Consider the following 8,058-nt stretch of genomic DNA (forward strand, 5'->3'; position numbering starts at 1 on the left):
ATTTGTTGTGAAAAAAACAGAACCTGACAAGAAAGAAAAAGTACATCGTGCTGAATTACTGCTTACGGGCTTCATGGCAGAACATGGCATGCCATTCTCTCAAGCTAATCACTTAATACCCGTAATCTAGGCTTTTTTTTCGGAATCTTGATGTTTTTAGCAACCCATCTAGGTTTTTCTATGTTTAGGGAGTGGCAACACTGCATCAGCCATCATTCAAAGCTCAAGATAGGGACCCACGTGGGCTGTGCCTCCTTCATTTCTGGTAAGTTAATCATTGATGTTGTTTCTGTATTGATTAATGTTGGATAGTTATGGCTGAAGTTTGTGTGTAGAATCAGTACATGCAGTTGTGGGGCTGTATGATGCCGGTATGTTCTTGATTGGGTAGGGGCATGTTATACAATGTTACAGGAGGCTGCAATGGTCATCTGTAATCACTTTGGTTCTTGAAGTTTGTGAAGGGCCAGAATGCATATTCTTGAAGTCTGGAAGGAGTCGTCCGCCAGCCTGTATGGACACTAGGCTGTAGCTCCAAAACTAACTTTAGGATTCTCTCTAAAATAGTCTCATTGAGATTCTCGCACAAAATTACCTATACGTAACTTAATCTAACCTAACCTAACCGCTACAAGAGTAAATGTGCCTAAACATTACCATACTTCGGAAATATGCCTCCAGAGGGATACGGGTTAAGATCTCTGGTAAATTTATAGTTTAAGCCAATGTCCCCAATCTCTACCCACGGCCCATGGCGTTATTATTAATTTCCGACAAGTAATGTAATCATTAGAAATGATGTGAATAGTGAGAAGAACAAAATGAGGTAGGTTATTACAATGATGTGAATAGTGAGAAGAACAAAATGAGGTAGGTTATTACCACGTAGTGTGTAATGGCTTAAACTATAATAAAACCCTAACCTAACCTAACCTAATAACTGAAGTTCAGGCAACAATACACCATTTATGTTTACCTGTGGACTTAGAAAAAGTTGAGAGCGCTGTTCATTCCCAGGCCTATTGTGGCGTTATTAATTTCCAACAAGTAGTGTAATCATTAGAAATTATGTGAATAATGAGAAGAACAAAATGAGGTAGGTTATTACCACGTAGTGTGTAATGGCTTAAACTATAATAAAACCATAATAATAATAATGATAATAATAATAATAATATAATAAAAGGAGTTAAGCCATTTATATAGTTAGCTAGATTTATATTACCATTATTATTGTTATCATCATTATTACACATCAAGGTATCATGACATTATTATTAATAATATATTATTATTATTATTATTATTATTATTATTATTATTATTATTATTATTATTATTATTATTATTATCATATTTCAGCTATCCAACATCAGAACAGTATATGAATATGGCAAATGCTGTTTTGACATCATTTCCTGCCATCCTGAGAAACAGTGATCTCGAGGAGCATGAATTGCAGCTGCAATGGAAATTGTGCATTCAGCGCAAGTTTCAGAATTCAAGGAAGAGGCAGGATTCCTCAGTGACTGAGGTGACATCAAGGAAAAGGAAGATCCCTTGCATAGCGCCAAAAGAGACTACGTGTCCACTGATGTATGGAGTAAAGGCTTACCTTCCACCAAGGCCCCATTCAGAAGATGATGAGTCATTAGAGAGACATAGACAGTGGCTTACTCTACATTGGATGAAGAAAGATCCCGAGTTAGATAAGGTATGTGATATTTGTACGCTTGATTTATCTTTTTTTTTTTTTTATTTCAGAGACTTCTTTACTGGTGTTGTTTAAAAATACCTGCTCCTATGTAAGCAATTTGAATGGTACTGGTGGATGGCCACTGAAAAATTATGCTCGTGTATATATATATAATATATATAATATATATATATATATATATATATATATATATATATATATATATATATATATATATATATATATATATATATATATATATATGAGGGAGAGAGGGAGGCTGGTGGGACAGTCAACTTAAGAAAACTAATTTTACTTTAACGATTTTCCTCAGGCTGAACGCCTCATGCAATTGACACTCTGAGAGACGCAAAAAAATAATCAATGGGAACATTCTTGTAGCAGAAATCCTGAACTTTACCGGTGGATTCAGACTTTTGATGGTGTAAGTGTGTATATATGTACACTTTATGGATTTTGCTACATATTGTTACTAATTGTCAACTTTATTTGTAGGGCTATAATGTATATAGCTATTTATATTTTATAGTAGGTAATTGATATTTAACTACCGGTACTTCCATTCTCCCTCTCAGGCTCAAAGGCCTCAGTGGCGGGAGATGAGCACTCATAACTAAGTACAGTTATTGCAGATGCTCATGTCTGTAACCTTCACTTATAATTATTTGATGCTTATATCTTTACAGATAATCAAGGAGTTCCTGAGATTAGAACCACATGCGGATGAACCAGACCCAAGAGTAGCAGTTTTGAAAGGGCTGGAGAAATATAGGCTCCCAATAATTGCCATTCTCAAAAAAAGAAAAGCAGTTCCTCTGTATATGGAAACCTTACTTGAACTCTATGACCATGATGAAAGTCAATGTGAGTAATGTCTAGTTCAACTTGTTCATTTCAGTAGCTGGTAGCAATTTAATATATGTATCTTTTCATCATTAGCAATGCATCTTTCACTTTTATAAGCATAGTATTCATAAAACTATGCTGCATGCAAAAACCAAACATTGTATTAAGCATGACCTATCTACCTGTAAGGCTTGCACCAATTTCTATAAAGGTACTCATTTAATTGTCAAATTCCTGCTCTTCTATCAAATTTTTGGCTGAGTGCTATGGCTAAATAATTGTTTGCAGCATAAGTGATGTTAAAGATTTTAATAGGTGTAAAGCATCTCTCTCTCTCTCTCTCTCTCTCTCTCTCTCTCTCTCTCTCTCTCTCTCTCTCTCTCTCTCTCTCTCTCTCTCTCGTAAGGAAAGACATTATTTCTAGCGTAAATAAACCCAAAAGGCTGTCCAATTTGAAATTTAAAATGTAAATATTATCAATCTTTTTAGAATTGTTAGCTGCATCCTCTTCCCTTGCAGTCCAATAAGACAGGTCACTAATTCGCGTGGAGATAGAATTCTTGGAGTCACCTTTGCCGGCGCTGGCGCAAGTGCAAACAGTCTGATAAAGGTTTCTTCCATGGTTGTGATGAAGTTCAGGACTTCTCACACTGTTTTGGTGGATATGATGAGAAGAATCGGGAGTTCGGAACATCAATGCGTTATGTCGGGGCATGTAGGTTCAGCTGGGGTTTTCTTTCTTTTTCTTTTTTTTTTTTTGATCAGTACTCATCATATTCTTACGAGGACTTGCTACACGAAGCATTACTGCATTATGATATTACCAAAATAGTGTCTCAAGTAAAAAACATAACCGCATACTCGTACAAAAAGATTTGCTGCTGTGACACAAAGGACAAAAATCATTAGTATACTGGTCGTTCTTAGCATTCAGTCAAAATGCTTGTCATTCATATAATTAGGAGGAGCTTTACTTTTGTTAATTCTTATGTGATAAAGCAATAATTACAGGAGGCTTTTAAAAGATTGGTACTCAAATTAGTGGACTGTCCTATTGGATGTGACCATATCTTCACTTTTTCCTTTCACAGTTAATTTTCTTTTGTTTATTTGATTTACTTATTATCAAATTTATTTATATATTTATTTATTTGCACCAGATGCTTGCTTAGTTATATTGGGGTTACTTCACCTGCTTGGAGAAAGGAAAGACTCCATTTTTACTAAGGTTAAATTTCAGTACCTTTGATTTTAGAGTGATGTGTACGAGTATATATTGAAATTTCTGAATATATTATCACCTTAAGATATACATCTACATATAAATTTTATTTTAATGTCAAAATGTTATTAATGTTTACACTATTATTTCTTCCTTAAGGTACCAGAAAAAGAACTAAGAACAGGGCAGTCTAGTGTGTCCATTCAACATGTTGGGGACATACATGTCAGACAGATTTTGTGTATTATTTGATGGTGCACCTGTAGCTGAACCAACATGTATTTCTATGGCTGTAGTCTCATTGGTAGCAGGGCTTTATGTGTTTAATATTGAACACCCAAAAAATTGTGAACATTTCCTCCATTTCACAACATCCCATCTCTTAGGTATCAAGTATGACAAAGGTAACACTTCAAAAACAAGATCTCTACTTATAAAACTCAATGAAGTAAAGACAGAATTGAGCTACAAAAATGCATAAATCTGCTTCCAGATATATTAAACTCCACACATAATGCCTCTCTCTCTCTCTCTCTCTCTCTCTCTCTCTCTCTCTCTCTCTCTCTCTCTCTCTCTCTCTCTCTCTCTCTCTCTCTCTCTCTCTCTCTCTCTCTCTCTCTCTCTCTCTCTCTCTCTCTCTCTCTCTCTCTCTCTCTCTCTCTCTCTCTCTCTCTCTCACACACACACACACACACACACACACACACACACACACACACACACACACACACACACACACACACACACACACACACACACACACACACACACACACACACACACTAGTCAATTACTAGTTAAAGATTAATCAGTGAAATACATAACATTATGTTAATAAGTTTTCTAAAAGGAAAAGGAAATACTTGTACTTTCCCTTCCCCCCACCCAGTATTCATGAAATCTTACTGAATTGTTATCTTATGTTATATATATATATATATATATATATATATATATATATATATATATATATATATATATATATATATATATATATATATATATATATATATATATATATAGTAAGTAAGAATACTTGTACTTTCCCTTCCCCCCACCCAGTATTCATGAAATCTTACTGAATTGTTTTCTTATGTTTTATATATATATATATATATATATATATATATATATATATATATATATATATATATATATATATATATATATATTATATATATAATATATATATAATATATTATATATATAATATATTATATATATAATATATATATTATATAATATATATATTATATAATATATATATATATATATATATATATATATATATATATATATATATATATATATATATATATATATATATATATATATATATATATAATGAATGGAGAGTAGACTCTCTCTCTCTCTCTCTCTCTCTCTCTCTCTCTCTCTCTCTCTCTCTCTCTCTCTCTCTCTCTCTCTCTCTCTCTCTCTCTCCAAATTGGGTAGTATTCTTCATGTACAATATGATGCATATATTTTTATTTTTTATGCATTTTTTACCTTTTTTTATTTTATTTCTCTATGTTATTGCAACTGATACGTGAAGCTTCTTTATTACTGTTTGTAGATTTGTTTAGTTAGTATATCCCATAGAAATACTCATTTTCTTTTTTTGTGTGGCTTTAAAGGATTAATAGTGACATATGGATATGATCTGGGTTAAAAGCTTGTACAAATAAGGTTAAATGTATATTTTTGCACTGGTTGTTTCCCTAAGTTTCTTAAAAGTAGTGTGATATAATGATTAGCAGTGGACTAATTAATTATTCTTTACAGGGTCTGTAACTCCTTACATTTCCTTTATGTTAACTTTACTTACATATTTTTTCCTTTAGTTTATGAATGGGAGGAAGGTTTAATATTCATATCTTAAGAGATGCTTACTTTCTTTTCCACATTGCAAGTTTTAGTGATTAATACTCACAAATGTGTATTATTTACTTAATGGCTTGTCAAAACAGGTTGTTTTTGTGTTGTTTTTTTTTTCTCATACTAGGATGAAGTATTACTAATGGAGTTTATTTTTTACATCTGTTTTATATATCATTACAGTTTTGAGGGGAGCTTTCTGTTAAATGTTCAAGTGAAAAGTATATTATACTATAGATGATAAAAATTAGTGTTTTTTTATTTTTTTATTTTTTTTTTAATGCAATGAAATGGAGGGAACATTTAATTGTATATGAATATATTGAATTTATTACCTATTTCTTTCCCTAACCTTCAGACAGCAGTAGCTAGCTGCTAGTATTAAAGGTACTAATGATTCATCATCTGCCTAAGAAAGAATTGTTAGTCAATTAAATGACTAATTAAGTCATTTAATTGACTAACACCTATGATCCACTTTACTAATGTGGTTAGTAGAAGCAGTGAACAGTACGAAGGCATTAGTCAGATATATTTGAGTAAGACCATACTCAGGTTGAGTGCTCAGTTAGTCACAAATTGACTAACATTATGTTAGTCACTGTGACTTATGCTGCCACTCGTTCTAGACCCCATGGGTTTTACTAAGAAAAGTTAGTCAGCACGACTAACTTTGGTTTTATATGTATTTGTTATTATATTGTTCTTGCTGTTGTTGTAGTAGTAGTTGTTGTTGTTGTTGTTATTTATTGTTGTTGTTGTTGTTGTTGCTATAGTTGAGAACATTAATCTTTTATTATTTTTATTATTGCTATAGTTACTATTATTACTGTTAATAATAATACTGTTATTGATATTATTATTATTATTATTGTTGTTGTTATAGTTATTACTATTACTGTTATTATTATTATTGTTTTCGTCATTTTTATTATCATTATTTTATTATTATTAAGTTACTGTCAGGCACTTCTATTATTGTTTTTCTTTTCTGTACCGGTGAGCTACAGCTGCTGTATAATAGGATTCATTGATCTTGTTATACATTATAATTTGCTTGCATTCACATCCTCTGCTAGACTGAACAATAAACCATCAGAGAGCCTCTGCTCGATGCACCGTGGCTAATGTAATAATAATAATAATAATAATAATAAACGGTTTATTATTTAGGCAGTTGACAAACTGAAAATGTACATAGGGGATGGGGAAAAACTTAACATTAATCCTAAAGGTAAGTCTAATCTAGGAGGGAAATACTATTGATTGATTGATGGCTCGCACCATGGTGGGAATCGCACTGAGTCTGTACCGGTCCGTGCGCGGCGCCTTCAGGGGCGTTATGTTGTTGTGGTGTCTGGTGGCACGGACAGGGCGAGGCGCGTCGGGCGGCAGCATGTTTCTGAGACGCGGATGATGCATTAGTCCCCTCCCAAACTTCTCCAGAGCCTCTCGGTGCCTGGTGGATATTCTGGACAGACTCAGGGTGGTCAGGGCTTCTTCATAGGTGGTGTATGCAGGGCCAAGGATGACCCTGCACGCCCTTTTCTGCACACTCTCTAGCTGTAGCTGTTGAGTGTGTGTGAGGGAGGAGGACCACGCTGGGGAGGCGTACATGAGTTTGGGGAGGATGAAGGTAAGGTACACCCCCCTTAACTCATCTGTCGGCGTCCCCAGCGACCTGAGTCTGCGCAGCATGTACAGCCTGTAGGTAGCTGATCTCACGGTGCTGGCGACATGCTGCTTCCAGGTCAGCTGGTCGTCCACCGTGACTCCGAGAAGCAAATGTGCGTGTGTGTGTGTGTGTGTGTGTACACCTTGAAATACTTTGTATTGTGGTGAGCAATAGATGCTTGCTTACTTACTTATTTACTTAATTACTTACCTACCTACCTATTTACTTACACACACACACACACACACACACACACACACAGTCAAGTCTTGCCTCGTGTTGTCTAGTCAAATGGTTGGACCATTACATACGTGCCATGCTGTGTGTCACAGGGTCTCTTATTCCCATCCACCTGTTTGTCTTGTCACACTATCCTGATGCTCCGGCCACCCACTTCAAGGCTCAACTCCTTCCTTCCCAGACTGAGCTTTGCCGGCCACGTCTCTCCTGCCCTGCTCCTCACTCGGAAAATTTCCTTGCAGGCTGCTGACGAGAGCAACTGTCGGCCTAAGCCCTCCACCATGGCCATCGCTCCGACAGTTTGCGTCCATCGCATTAAGCTCATCAGCCTCATGGAAAACGTAGGCAAGGACGTCCTGACCTTCGTGTTGAAGAGCGGCGCGCTGAACGCCCCCACCACGCCACCAGGTGTGTCCCTCACTGACTACCTTAATCAGCTCCCTCAAGGCTCGTCAGCCAACTATGTCAAGATGAATAACA

General features: G+C 35.3%; 1 long non-coding RNA gene across 1 annotated transcript; it reads left to right on the forward strand.

Annotated features, from left to right (window-relative positions):
- The first annotated feature begins 206 nt into the window (after positions 1–206).
- On the forward strand, positions 207–4,319 carry LOC135110172 (uncharacterized). Its single transcript, XR_010273125.1, has 4 exons — positions 207–265; positions 1,363–1,714; positions 2,404–2,581; positions 3,724–4,319. It is a non-coding gene; the product is annotated as an uncharacterized LOC135110172 (long non-coding RNA).
- Positions 4,320–8,058: the final 3,739 nt, after the last annotated feature.

The sequence above is a fragment of the Scylla paramamosain genome, chromosome 20, assembly GCF_035594125.1.
Source record: "Scylla paramamosain isolate STU-SP2022 chromosome 20, ASM3559412v1, whole genome shotgun sequence".
Classification (NCBI taxonomy): domain Eukaryota; kingdom Metazoa; phylum Arthropoda; class Malacostraca; order Decapoda; family Portunidae; genus Scylla; species Scylla paramamosain.